This window comes from Cucumis sativus, unplaced genomic scaffold, assembly GCF_000004075.3.
Source record: "Cucumis sativus cultivar 9930 unplaced genomic scaffold, Cucumber_9930_V3 scaffold99, whole genome shotgun sequence".
In the NCBI taxonomy this organism is placed as follows: Eukaryota; Viridiplantae; Streptophyta; class Magnoliopsida; order Cucurbitales; family Cucurbitaceae; genus Cucumis; species Cucumis sativus.
Window position 1 is genome coordinate 17,815 of NW_022279586.1, and position 12,542 is coordinate 30,356.

The following is a 12,542-nucleotide window of genomic DNA, read 5'->3' on the forward strand; positions in this document are numbered from 1 at the left end:
TTGATATTTATTTGTGATTGTATTTTAGGTTTTGATATTATTTTGTTTGTGCTTGGAGCATTCAACCCCAAAGGATGTTCTATATTCTTCAAATTACATAAATGTTAATGGAACCATTAAGCTCTTATATGGACATGTCGTGAACAATATGAAGGATGTAGATATGGTTCGCATCCTAATGAACGAGCTAATATTCGGTAAAAACAAATTCATTTATTTAGCTCATTAGGACTTGCTCCATTATTGCGGCATGGTAGAAATAGGCTATATGTGCATCCTAGCATACATTACGTAAGTAAACATCTTTTACTCATCTTTATGTCCAATACTATAGTTATAGTTATTTTGTTCCTTTTTAACTAAGGTTGCTATTACTTAGATATCTTTGGGATGAATGTGATTGTGGAAGCAAGTTTTTTGTTATGACCAAGCAAAAATAACATCACATATCAAGGATCGTGATCTTCGATCCAGAAATTTTGCCAACCAGTTAGAAGCGGCTACCTTGGAACAAATAGTTCTAATTCCGTATAATACTGGGTAAATAAATAAGATTAAAACATTATTATGTTTTTCATTGAGGTTAAATGTATACTCACATTGAAGATGTTTATTGTAGTTTTCATTGGATGTTGCATGTCATCGATCTTCGAGAGAACTGTGTTTATGTTTTGGACTCTCTTCAAAGTAAAGTTAACGAAGACATCCATGGAGTCATAAATGTGACTTATGATTTACTTCTTATTTGACTTCATTGTCTTCTAATTCTAATGTTTCCAAATGTATAGAGGATTAAAAACATGGCAAGCTAAGCATGATTTACAACATTATCGGTCAAATCCGAAATGGAAACCTATAAAGGTAATTTGCATTGACACATAATTATTTTCAATGAAACATAAGAATAATTTGTATGTAATTTATATACATGCAGTGTCCTCGTCAATTGGATTCGGTTGGGTGTGGGTATTATGTCCAAAAGTATATACATGAAATCGTGCATAATTCTAGTACTCCCATCACTAGCCTTGTAAGTTTCTACTTTCACTTTTTATATGTTACAAATTACATAAATTATCTAAACTTATTCTTTCCATACCTTTCTTTTTGCGTAGTTTAATACAAAAAAGTGCATATACGCAAGAGGAGATTGACGAGATTTGAACAAAATATGCAAGCTTTGTTAGCCGATTTGTGTAAGCTTTTACACTTTTTTTTGTAGTTTATAAGTTACTAGTACTAATACTAATTGTTTTAATATATAAGCTACGAGATTCTAGTACTACTTGTTGTACATACTTTAATTTTCAGGTTTTCTGCTTGTAGTAGTTTATGAATAGGTGTTGTATTGTAGTGTTTTAGGTGTTGACTTTAGAGTGTATTTGTTGTAGTACTATGTGGAAAGTGTGTATTAGTGGAGGAATTTGTTGTACACATACTTTAATACTTTACATATTATTTACTTGATTGATATGTGTATTTCTGTAGTATTATGAAAGTGTGGAAAAGTGTATTTTTGTAGTTTTCCATGGAAGTGTGGAAGTGTATGTGCTCGTTCTGTGGCCTCTTACCATGTTGAATTCTATAGCTAGAAATAGTATTAGTTTGCCATTGGATGTGTGGAAGTGTATGCTGGTTTTGTAGGGGTTGATCTTCCTTGTAGGTGAAATGGAAATATTGGTTTGCCATGGAAGTGTGGAAATGTATGTGTTGGTTTTGTAGGTTTCTTACATGTTGAATTATATAGCTAGAAATATATTAGTTTGTCATTGGATGTGTGGAAGTGTATGCTGGTTTTGTAGGTGTTGATCTTCTTCCTTGTAGGTGAAATGGAAATATTGGTTTGCTATGGAAGTGTGGAAAAATGCATATATGTTGGGTTTTTAGGTGTTGAATTCTGTAGCTAGAAATATTATTAGTTTGCATCGAAGTGTGGAAGTGTATGTGCTGGTTTTGTAGGTTTGAATTCTATATAGCTAGAAATAGTATTAGTTTGCCATTGGATGTGTGGAAGTGTATGCTTGTTTTGTAGGTGTTGATCTTCTGCCTTGCAGGTGAAATATGGAAGTAATATATAAGGTTTGCCATGGAGTGGTAGACAGCTAGCAATCATGCAACAACTATTTTTTATACTATTTTAATATTCGATGACGAACATTTCATGTCGTAATTCGTAACAAATAATGTCGATTTCGACACCATGAAAAATAATTAAAATAAATAAATTAAAAAAACAAACAAGGCTTTGATGTCGGTTTAAAAACGACATTAAAGGAAAACCGACAGTAAAGGTCAACAATTACGCCATAAAAAATGTTGATTTAAAACCGACATCAATGGCCATTAATGATGCATTTGATGTCATTTTTAAACTGACATCAAAGCAAAAATGACATTAAAGGCCTTTAAAAACGCTAGCATAGATGTCAATTCCGAACTGACACCAAATGCCATTAATGTCGGTTCTAAACTGACAATAAAGAGCAAATTTCTTCTAGTGCTTGCTCCATATTATAAGTAGATTTTCATTTAGCTAACTGCTAAAGTGAACTTATGGACTTCCACTTAGGGTTCAGTCGTTATATTCTCGATAGCCGAGCCCCATATTGTTTGCAATGGAATGAGTCCTCACATTATAACCCTTGAGCAGACGAACATGAGAGCTTTTCCCTTCTCGTAACACGAAGAAGTGAAAGATTAGCTCTATTACTTGTCACCAGGGAGCATTATTTCATGGGAGTAGATGTAGAGACAATATTTGGAAAAGTTCTTTTCAACCTTTTATGCTACTAGTGTGAGGAAGAAAGTCTGTGGCATCACACAAGGAAAGGATGAATCACTTTACGATTATTGGGGGAAATACTTGGCTCAGTGCCAAGTTTTTCATCATTAGGTACAGAACCATATGTTGATTCAATATTTATATGGGTGATTGTTGCAATGAGATAAAATGATTATTGATGTGGAGGCATGAGGTGCTCTTAAGGATAATACGACAACTAAAGTAAATAAATTGATTTCACTTTGAAATGTAAATTTATTAGGTCCCTTCCTAGTATGTAAATGGTATTAAGGTTATTACATATTGACTGTAATTTGAAATGTTCATATTTACTTTGAAAATTAGTATAATGTATGGTGATATATTATAATATAAAATTTATCTTTTAATTGAACTTTATTATATAAATTTAATTTTGTATATGATTTAAAATTAATTTATGAAATAATAAATATTTGAATGAGTTCAAATATTAATTTAATATGAATTAAATTTGTAATAAAACTATAGATTAAAATTTAATACGTATATGATACAAATTCAAACAATAGGTTATGAGAGAAATTCATATATGAGTATGATTCAAATCTATATTAAATCAAATATAAAATATTTAATTTAGAAATTAAATAATTGAAGAATTAATTAATAATTTAGTTTAATTCTATTTAATTAAATTAAAACTATTGGTTATGTGAGAGATATTCATTTAAATGTGATTTAAATGAAATATTAATTAAATGTGATTTAAATAATTATTATATATTAACTAATTATTTTAGTGTTAATCAAATTTAAGTGGAATTTTCAAATATACTAATTAAATTGAAACTAATTAGCATAATAATTAAATTCTCTAGAGCACATTTGAGTTTTTTTTTGTAAATAGTTTCAATTTTTAGCTATATTTTGTAAATAGTTTTAACTTTTTTTGCTATTTGTGATCATTAATTTAAATTAAGATAATAACTTCCATATGTGGGTGTTATTTAGAGAATGTGGGATGCTCCCGTATTCCTATATCCAAGTGGCAGTGATTTCCAATTAAATATTAATTAGATTAATTTAAGAGTAATTTACATAAATGTAGAAAAATCCAAAATATTTATGGTTCGTATAACAAAATAAGAAAAGTCCATGATGCGAGATTGTTTTTTCACAAATTCCATAGACGTTCTTGCGATTTATATCTTCTTTGTGATTTATTAATAACGGGTCATCTCGATGCAATTAAGGTCGAGATCGAATAACTAAAGGCAAAAAAATTTCATTTCGGAGCATCTCAATGTAATGTATGCCCAAGATTAAATAAAATAAAGACAGAATTCTTTCATCCCGAGCCATTTCAGTGCAATTAAGGCCTGAGATCGAATAACTAAAGGCAGAAGTCTTTCATAATGTAGCATCTTAGGACAATGTATGCTCGAGACTGAATAAAATAAAGGTAAATTTGTTTCATCCCAGGCCATCTCTCGGTGCAATTAAGGTTCAAGATCGAATAACTAAAGATAGAAGTCGATCGCTCCGGTTATTGAGGTGTTGTTTCTCTTCAACAATCAGGACTTAGTGTTAGTAAATGGTGAATGAAAATTATACTCAATCTAGGCGATATATCACTAAGCATGTTAACTGCATGTGAATTGCTCACTAGACCTTCATATCGTGTGGCAACTAAGTCCTCTTGAGTACAAGTTTTCTTACTACTTGTCCAAGTGCAAGTGAAATGGTAGGTTTACCGGGGTGATCCCAGGTCGAACATAAGGAATTGATTCAAGATATTAATTTTAGGTATTACTTATCATCTAGGCAGTATAAAAGAATTAAAGAATAACGAATGGTATAAAAGAAATACAAGAACAAACTACCACTAGATATCTACGCTTAGAGATTGGGAATATGGATGACAAAATAGAAATGGGAACTAACTTGTATGCAAGAAAGAGCAAAGGAATGTCTTTGCGTTATAATGCGATTAAGTAACACGACAACTTTAATAGGATATATCTCGCTCAACTAACTTATAATTAAGAAGTGCTCCTCTCAGAGTCATTAAACGTCACATATGGTCACCTCTCAGAATCCATATGATTAAGTGTGCTTAGGAGAGATATATCTAGAAGATTTCACTTATAAAATGTATAGAGCTTCGCAATTAAGGACAACAACCTCTCGGTGCCTAATGTCCACACTTGTTCATCTCTTGGTATACAAATGATGGAAGTTATCTCACTAAGGTGGAGTTTGTCGCGAAACTCCCCCTTGCACGTATTAGCCTTATCCTTGCTACTTGCCCTCTCGAGTAGTTGGCGATTGACGTTGGCTAAGCGATGAGCATAGCCTAACTAATGCGACGAGAATTATAAACTAAACTTCTTATCAATAACTTATCGCTAAATTAAACTACTAATAACACATTGACAAGTGAAAAGTATCTAGTATTGAATTGAAAAGGTACAAACATGTAATATATTAAAGAACCAAGCGCATTATGACCCAACTGGCTTAACTTTTCTGCTTCGGCCAAGAGTGAAGAGTTCCCTACGAAAATTTTAATCCCGAAGGAACTCGACGCATTCTAACCTAATTGGCTCAACTCTTCGACTTTTTATGGGCTATTTTTGCTTCCGCCAAGAGTTAAAAGTTCCCTACGCAAGTATTGATCCCGAAGGAACCCATCGCATTCTGATCTAATCGCTTCAACTCACCTACTTTCTACAGAAAATTGTTGTTTTCGCCAAGAGTGAAGAGTTCCCTACGCAAATACTAATATGGAAGGAACCCGATGCATTCCGACCTAACCACCTTATCTTTCCTACTTTTTACGTGTTATTGTGGCTTCGGTCGAGAGTGAAGAGTTTCCTACCAAAGTTTGATCCTGAAGGAACCCGATGCATTATGACTTAATAGGCTTAGCTCTCCTACTTTCTACTAGCTATTGTGGCTTCGACCGTGAGTGAAAAGTTCTTATGCAAGTTTTGATCCCAAGTGAACCCAACGCATTCTAACCTAACAAGCTTAACTCTCCTACTTTCTACGGGCTATTGTAGCTTCAGGCAAGAGTGAAGAGTTCTCTACACAAGTTCTCTACTTTCTATGGGCTTTTTATTATAAGTGTAAAAAAATAGTGTATGATGCAAGTGAAGCAAAACAATATTACAATATAAGATCTTTTTACCCTGATATTTATTAATCAACTAAGAAAAATTTGCGTTCAAAGTTGACCAAGAATCCAAGACTTTCAATCGGCAAAGGTAATATTCTGAACATGGTAGTTGGATGTGTTCCCTTTAGCATACTATCTTAAATAATCACTTTTTGTTATTTGAGAAAAACTCCATTTTCTCTTATTACGGAAAAAGGATTTGATAATAGGTAAGTATAATTTAATAGAAATTTTAACTAAAGAGAACTAATTATAAAAGAAAATAACGTCTAAAAAGAATAATTAAAAAAATAACTAAGGCAACTATACAATACAAATCTACACTTGGTAATCACAACTTTCGATCTTCCTTGTATGGAGTAACATATATTTTAAAGAGGCCGAACTAAGATAAAGATCTAAGCGAAAACTTCATCGATGGCATAAGAAAGATGGATGGAAACCTTATAACGATACATATTCTTACAAATCCAGATGTACGGGTGCTCGTGTGTGTTCAATAAAGTAAATAATAGAAAACTTTTCAAGCAAAAACCAAGCATAATAAATTTCTATGACCATTAAGACATACATATTCTTATCGCTTCTCTCCCACGTTTCACGAAGGCCCTCAGCCATCTGCCAATTCCATTTGAATTATTTTTTATAAAGCCCATTAAAAAAAAAAGTTCAAAATGCGTGAAAAATGCACTTTGAGACCTAAAATGACAACCAAGTATGCAAGTGAAACAAACTTAGTCTTAAACAAGTCCCAAAATGGCAATCAAGTGGGTAATGTCAATAAACTCTTGATTTGAAATTTGAAAAATATTTGTAAGGTGTGATAAATTCAAAATCAAATCATTTTATGTTTATGTTGTTGAATTTAAAGAAATCAAATGATTATAAATCAACTTTTAAAAAATTAAAAATTTGTTTCTAAACATCCATATTCTTACCGATTAAAATTCAACTTACATATTCTCTTTTTTACTTAATATCTAAAATTTACATATACTTTAAAATTTATTTCTTCTCTTTTCATTTTTTTTTCTCATATTTCATTTTTTAAGATTTAAATAGTTTTTTTGTTTTATTTGTACATTTTTTGATAGGTTATGAGTTATGAGCTTATAGTTTAGCATTGTTAGGTCGTTTTGAAAATTCAAGTGATACTCCAAGGTTATTCTTGGAATATTCTTTTACATTATATTTGTTAAATCACTATTTAATTTATTAAGAGCTTGATAAATAACCACTAAACTAAAACCATAGAGGATAATTGATAGACCACTAGTACATGTTCTATCACTAACTAACAGACGGTAAAACTTTGTTATATTTGTGAATATCTTCAGCAATTTTATCATTTAAGACAATTTTTCGTATAATATCGACATGAACATCGTAAGAAAACTCAAATTAAGTAAGTTAAATTAAAAAAAAAATTGTATGAATGTTTCGAGAATCATTAATTATAAATTCAACATTTTTGAATGAAAAATTGGATTGGTTTGTGGTGACGGCTAACATGCATGTCTAACAATTATTTTCAATTTCTAATACTTTCATCCATTGCCAAAATTGGAAACTAATGTTCACAATTTTTTTATCTTATTAAATGAAATTTCACATTTCTTGAAAATTTTGGATTATAATTATTTGAAAAACAAAATATATATTTTTTGCTTTATCGTTACTGAAAATTTTATCTCGTAAAATTTGATTTTTTTAGTCTAAATTTTAAAAACAAAATATTTGTTTTAGTTATAAAGAAATTTTTTTGGGTTTTAAATGGGTTTTATCACAAATAATTCAAATATATTTTAATCCCTCATCTCCCCTTCTCTCTCACTCACGTTTCAAATTTCTTCCTCTACTTCTTCTCTAACGACTCTCTCTCTCTCTCTACTTTCTCGTCCTCTCCCCTTCTCTTATCTTCTTCGTCTTCCTCAAAATCGCCCTAACAACGCCAGATTTCTCAACTGTCGATCGAGTGACAATCATGCCTGCCTGCTTGACAAAGCCTTTTCGGTCTACCAATAAAGGAAAAACGATTGCTGGTGACACGAAAGCTGTGCTCAACGCTCTTTTTCCTATTCCACTGCGCGTCGTGGTCTTTCCCTTGCTGGTTGGATGACTACTATGGATGAAGAGCACAACTACTTCCAGTCTCTGGTCGATAAGTACCCAAGGAAGGTAAATTCCAGCGGAGAAAGTCGAGAGCTCCTTAGTTGATCACAAATCCTTCCAAATTCTTTGTTCGTAGACTAATTTGAAATCCTTCCAATATGGATCCATGCTGTCTTTTATATCCATAAGATACCAATTAGATTGTGTTAATTATTGTTTATAAGAAAATATTTGTGTGCAGAGTTGTAGTGGGTAAATCTTAATGGCTGGCAGAAAATTGGTTCGGGATATATTACTCTCAACACAAAGTATTTTTTATCAGTTTACTTCCCATCGGGTATTTGCTTTTCCTATGCTTTGTCCTTATCCCATCTTTCTCCGCTCTAGTCTTCATAGGATGGATTTCTGTGGTGTAAATTTATTCATCTAGTTTGTTTCATTTATGGTTGCATTTAGGGAGAAGATAAATTACATAAGCCAAAGTAGTTATGGAAAACATCTCCAATTTACAGCAAGTTAAAGAAAAAAAAAAAGAAGAGAAAAACAGCAGTTCAAAAAAACTGGGCATCTTGCTTCTTTCTTATTGAAAGTTCTGCCGTTTCTTTCAAGTCAAATTGACCACAAAATGCTCAAATGAGATTCTTCAATAGGAATATGTAACAAAAATATAATATGTAAAAGAATTTTTGTGAAACGTGGGAGAGAAGCGATAACATTATCCTTCAAAAAATTCAGGAGTAAATATTTATGTGAAAGGACATATTATTTGGCCATTTGACCTTATTTGTTATTGAATTATTTGGTTGAAAATGATAAACTACACATTATTGTTTGCTTCAGTTGTGATCTTGATTATGGGCTATTTGGTATTTTGCCTACAAACTAGTTAATTATCTGTTAGCTTTTGTTTTCCTGTCACAACTTTATGTTTATGTGGCTAATTGTAGCCGAAAGTTTTATTTATCAATCTTATTTTTCACAGCATAAATGAAACTGTGTTTCAAGAACAAGGTGCCGCTACATCATTCAAGGAAATTCGTCGTAGAGGTCCGTAAGTTTTTTCCTTTAGAGCTATGATACTAACCTGTTTGAATAAAGGAATCTGACTTGGTCTTTTCCTCTTTAACATTATGGATTAGGTCTTTCTCTTTACCATATTTCGTAGCTGAAGTTTATGAAGTAATCAAACTAGTGTTAACTTCTTATATAAAGGTTAGTGCTAACTGCTAAGCTTATTTCTAAGATGAAAGATGCTTTTATCCCCTCCCCAAAGAATATCATTACTGTTTATGTTGTGTTTCTGCTAACTAATTCTTGCATAGCATCTGGTTTGATAATTAAAGTAAAGTTTCTGACATGGAGGTTTTCAAGTTGTAATATATATTTTTATGTTTTAGGTAGATTCCCAAACTTTGAAGAAACACTACAGTACTGGGGTAATTGAATGTTGTAAGGCAGAGCATCGGGCTTTCCAGAGCCAAGGTATCTTCTTCGATAACAAGGTAAGGATAGTCCTGATACTACCTTTCTTTTGTTATTGAAGTTTATTGTTCCTTTTGTTGGGGGCTTGGTGGTTGTGCACCTATATTGATTTGTACTTCTGTTAATTAATTATAGTCATTCTCTCTTGTCTGAGTAATTATTGTCAACCATTTTGTTAGCAAAGGCTTCCCATGGATATTCAGTTTGTTGTGCTGCATGTCCACGATGATTTTCGTGATTTTAGTTCTAGATACATAAAAAGGGCCTTTGCATCACGACATGAATGACTATTTTTTAATATGAACCTACAATGCCCCAAATGAATGCTGGATTAAATTAGATACAGGGTAGATAGAGAGTGAGATGGAGAGTGTTTGTGTGCTTTAGAGCCATCTGTCCCTAAAACATAGTTTCTTCCCCCCCCCCCCCCCCCCCATAAGAAGTAATTTCATTGATGTATGTAATTTACAAAAGGTTTGGTAGGTTATGAATTACAAACTTGTATTGAATATTTGTTAGGTCGTTTTCATAATTCAAGTGATGCTTAGAAAATGCAACCGAGCTTTAAACAATTCTGCACATTTTTCTAAAATTTTTAGTTTAACCTTTTAAATAAAATTCGATGGAAATTCTTGTTTTCTTTTTGTAGGAATAAAGGAAAATGAAATATAACCAAACTTGGGATCTTTGCAAGCAAGCTTCCATGAAGAAACTAGGTTACAAGGGGAGGTCTTCTGTTCTCCTTTTTCTTTTTTTTTTCCATCCGTAGAATCTTGCTTAAAATGCTTTGAGGACAATGCAAATTTTTAAGTGGGGGGTGGGGTTGTAGCCTTGCACATTCCATGTCCTTTGGGAAATTTTCATTTTGCAAATTTTGCTAAAAATGTCAAAATTTAGAAACTTTTGCAATGCTCTATGCTTAGAATAAGTACCATGTCTACTTCGCTTTTTAGCATAAAAAAGCATGTATGCCTAACGCATGAGAACGTAGCTCGGATTTGTGATTGTATTTTTTATTTGAATATGTTACATATGTTGAAAATGCATATATTGATAGCTTAGAAATGAGTAGAACACTTGGTTCAGAATCTTTATCACGTGGTGAGGTGGTTTCTCGCCTAGGGAAGTTTAATCGCCAGACAAGCTTCCTATTGCATAGTTTTTGCACACGTTCCTTTTATGATTCATAATATCTTCTTTTCTTTATAATATTGCGATAAAACACTAAAAAACATGGTAAACACAGGCATGAGACTATGTGAGTTATATTCTCTTATGTTTATGAATTTGCAATAGAAGCTACGTGTTCTGACACATTATCATGTGTTTTGGTTCTATTATTCTACTTAAAAGGCCATAATAGCTTGTATTTCTACAAGTTATCAATAACCTATGCAATAAGAACTACTATACGGCGAGAAAAAACTACATGGGAGAATATATTCTTAATGCGTTATAAGCTTACTTCACCAAAGAGTAATGATGTCAACCTCGCGTAGGGAAGTCGGTGACTGATTTGACCTTGTCGTCCAAATCCAGGAAAATGATATGACAGAGACACGTGGCGTCCTAACACTGGACCAATTCTCACTGTCGACAGATGTAAGCATTCCAGCATGAAAAACCTCACCGAAAACGTCTATAAATAGATGAATTTCGTTCCTTTTTAAAGCTTCTTTGACCTAAGCTTACGTAAGCGAAATTAGAGAGAACTTCCAAGGTCTCCTAGAGATTCTAATCAAGCCTAAACTCGATCGAAAAATGCAAGGAAGCTCAAGACCGAGAAGATAGTCAATTGTGACTATGGTTCTTCTTACGAAATGTTTTATGAAACCATAAATGATTCTATAATGTGTTTAAATATTTACTATATTTCTACTAAAACTATGAACGACAAGATTTCTCTCATACTTTTCAAATCTTAAGATGTGTAGGATTTATAAATGAATTAGACTTACACATGAACTAGAATGATGTGTAATTGAAAAACGCTTAAGATTTGATATGAACTCATAATGATGAATTGAGATGATCTTTTGTACCCTATGGGATAAGAATGCTTCATACTTGTTGTGTGATCTGGCCTGGGAAGATGCATATTACGTAGTGGAATTGATTGTTCGAACTTGCTAAATGCGTTGAGATTACTCTACATAGTTGCAACTTGGCAAAAGAGTGTGGTAAAGATGTAATTGACAGGCATAATGATTCTGCGAAAAAGACTATGTTATGCGAAGCACATACTATGCAATTTGGTGAATAACGAACAAAGTGAATTTTCTGATGATTTACGAATTGTTGATAAAATTGAGATGTTGAAGGATGCCTAATGCCTTCAGTGATTGTTTTAAACCTAAAGATATAGTGATTGACTTGCATATTATTTATATCGCTTGATTTGGTAAAATGTGTATATTGCGTTAAGGTGAAGTTGACCTTTCAAATGTTTTGTTTTGTTTTATCCCCTTCTCTCAAATAGTGAAGAGTATCCAGCGTTGAAGTTTCAGTCTTGATTGTCTACTGTGTCTTTTGAAAACTCTTTATTTTGATAGTGGTCACTGTCAACTCGCATAGTATATAGTAGCTAGGCAAGGAGAGTATAAGTGTTGTTTAAAATTATGTTTATTGGTTTTGTAAAGAATGTTGTATAAAGTACTAAATATACCTTATTATTTGAAATATCAATGAAGTTTCCACATTTCATCTAAGTCCATATTCCACATTCAAATTTTACAGTTGTTTTTAGTTCCGCTTACTAGGCGTTTTATGTGTTGCTTCATGGAGAATCTCGTGTAGAATGTCTAGGCGGTCTCGCCTCCACTCCATCACATAGAGTGTTTAGAGCAAGCGTGATATTTAGAATTTTGCAACGTATTATTTGTTCCTTTAATATACATAAGTATCTATAAATTTTTCGCCTCTCAAGAAATCCATTTGTTCCTGTAATATGTGTTCAAAATGTGTTCATTTGTTCCTTTAATAAGATCAATTTGAACTTTTGAA

The 12,542-nt window shown here is 32.2% G+C and overlaps 1 long non-coding RNA gene across 2 annotated transcripts; it reads left to right on the plus strand.

The window, feature by feature from the left end:
* The first annotated feature begins 209 nt into the window (after nucleotides 1–209).
* LOC116406414 lies at nucleotides 210–1,479 on the plus strand. Of its 2 annotated transcripts, XR_004219418.1 has the most exons (4): nucleotides 210–291; nucleotides 380–540; nucleotides 620–861; nucleotides 1,116–1,479. It is a non-coding gene; the product is annotated as an uncharacterized LOC116406414 (long non-coding RNA). The 2 variants fall into 2 exon arrangements; XR_004219417.1 differs by lacking the exons at nucleotides 210–291; nucleotides 380–540 and having other exon boundaries at nucleotides 566–861.
* The last annotated feature ends 11,063 nt before the right edge of the window (nucleotides 1,480–12,542 follow it).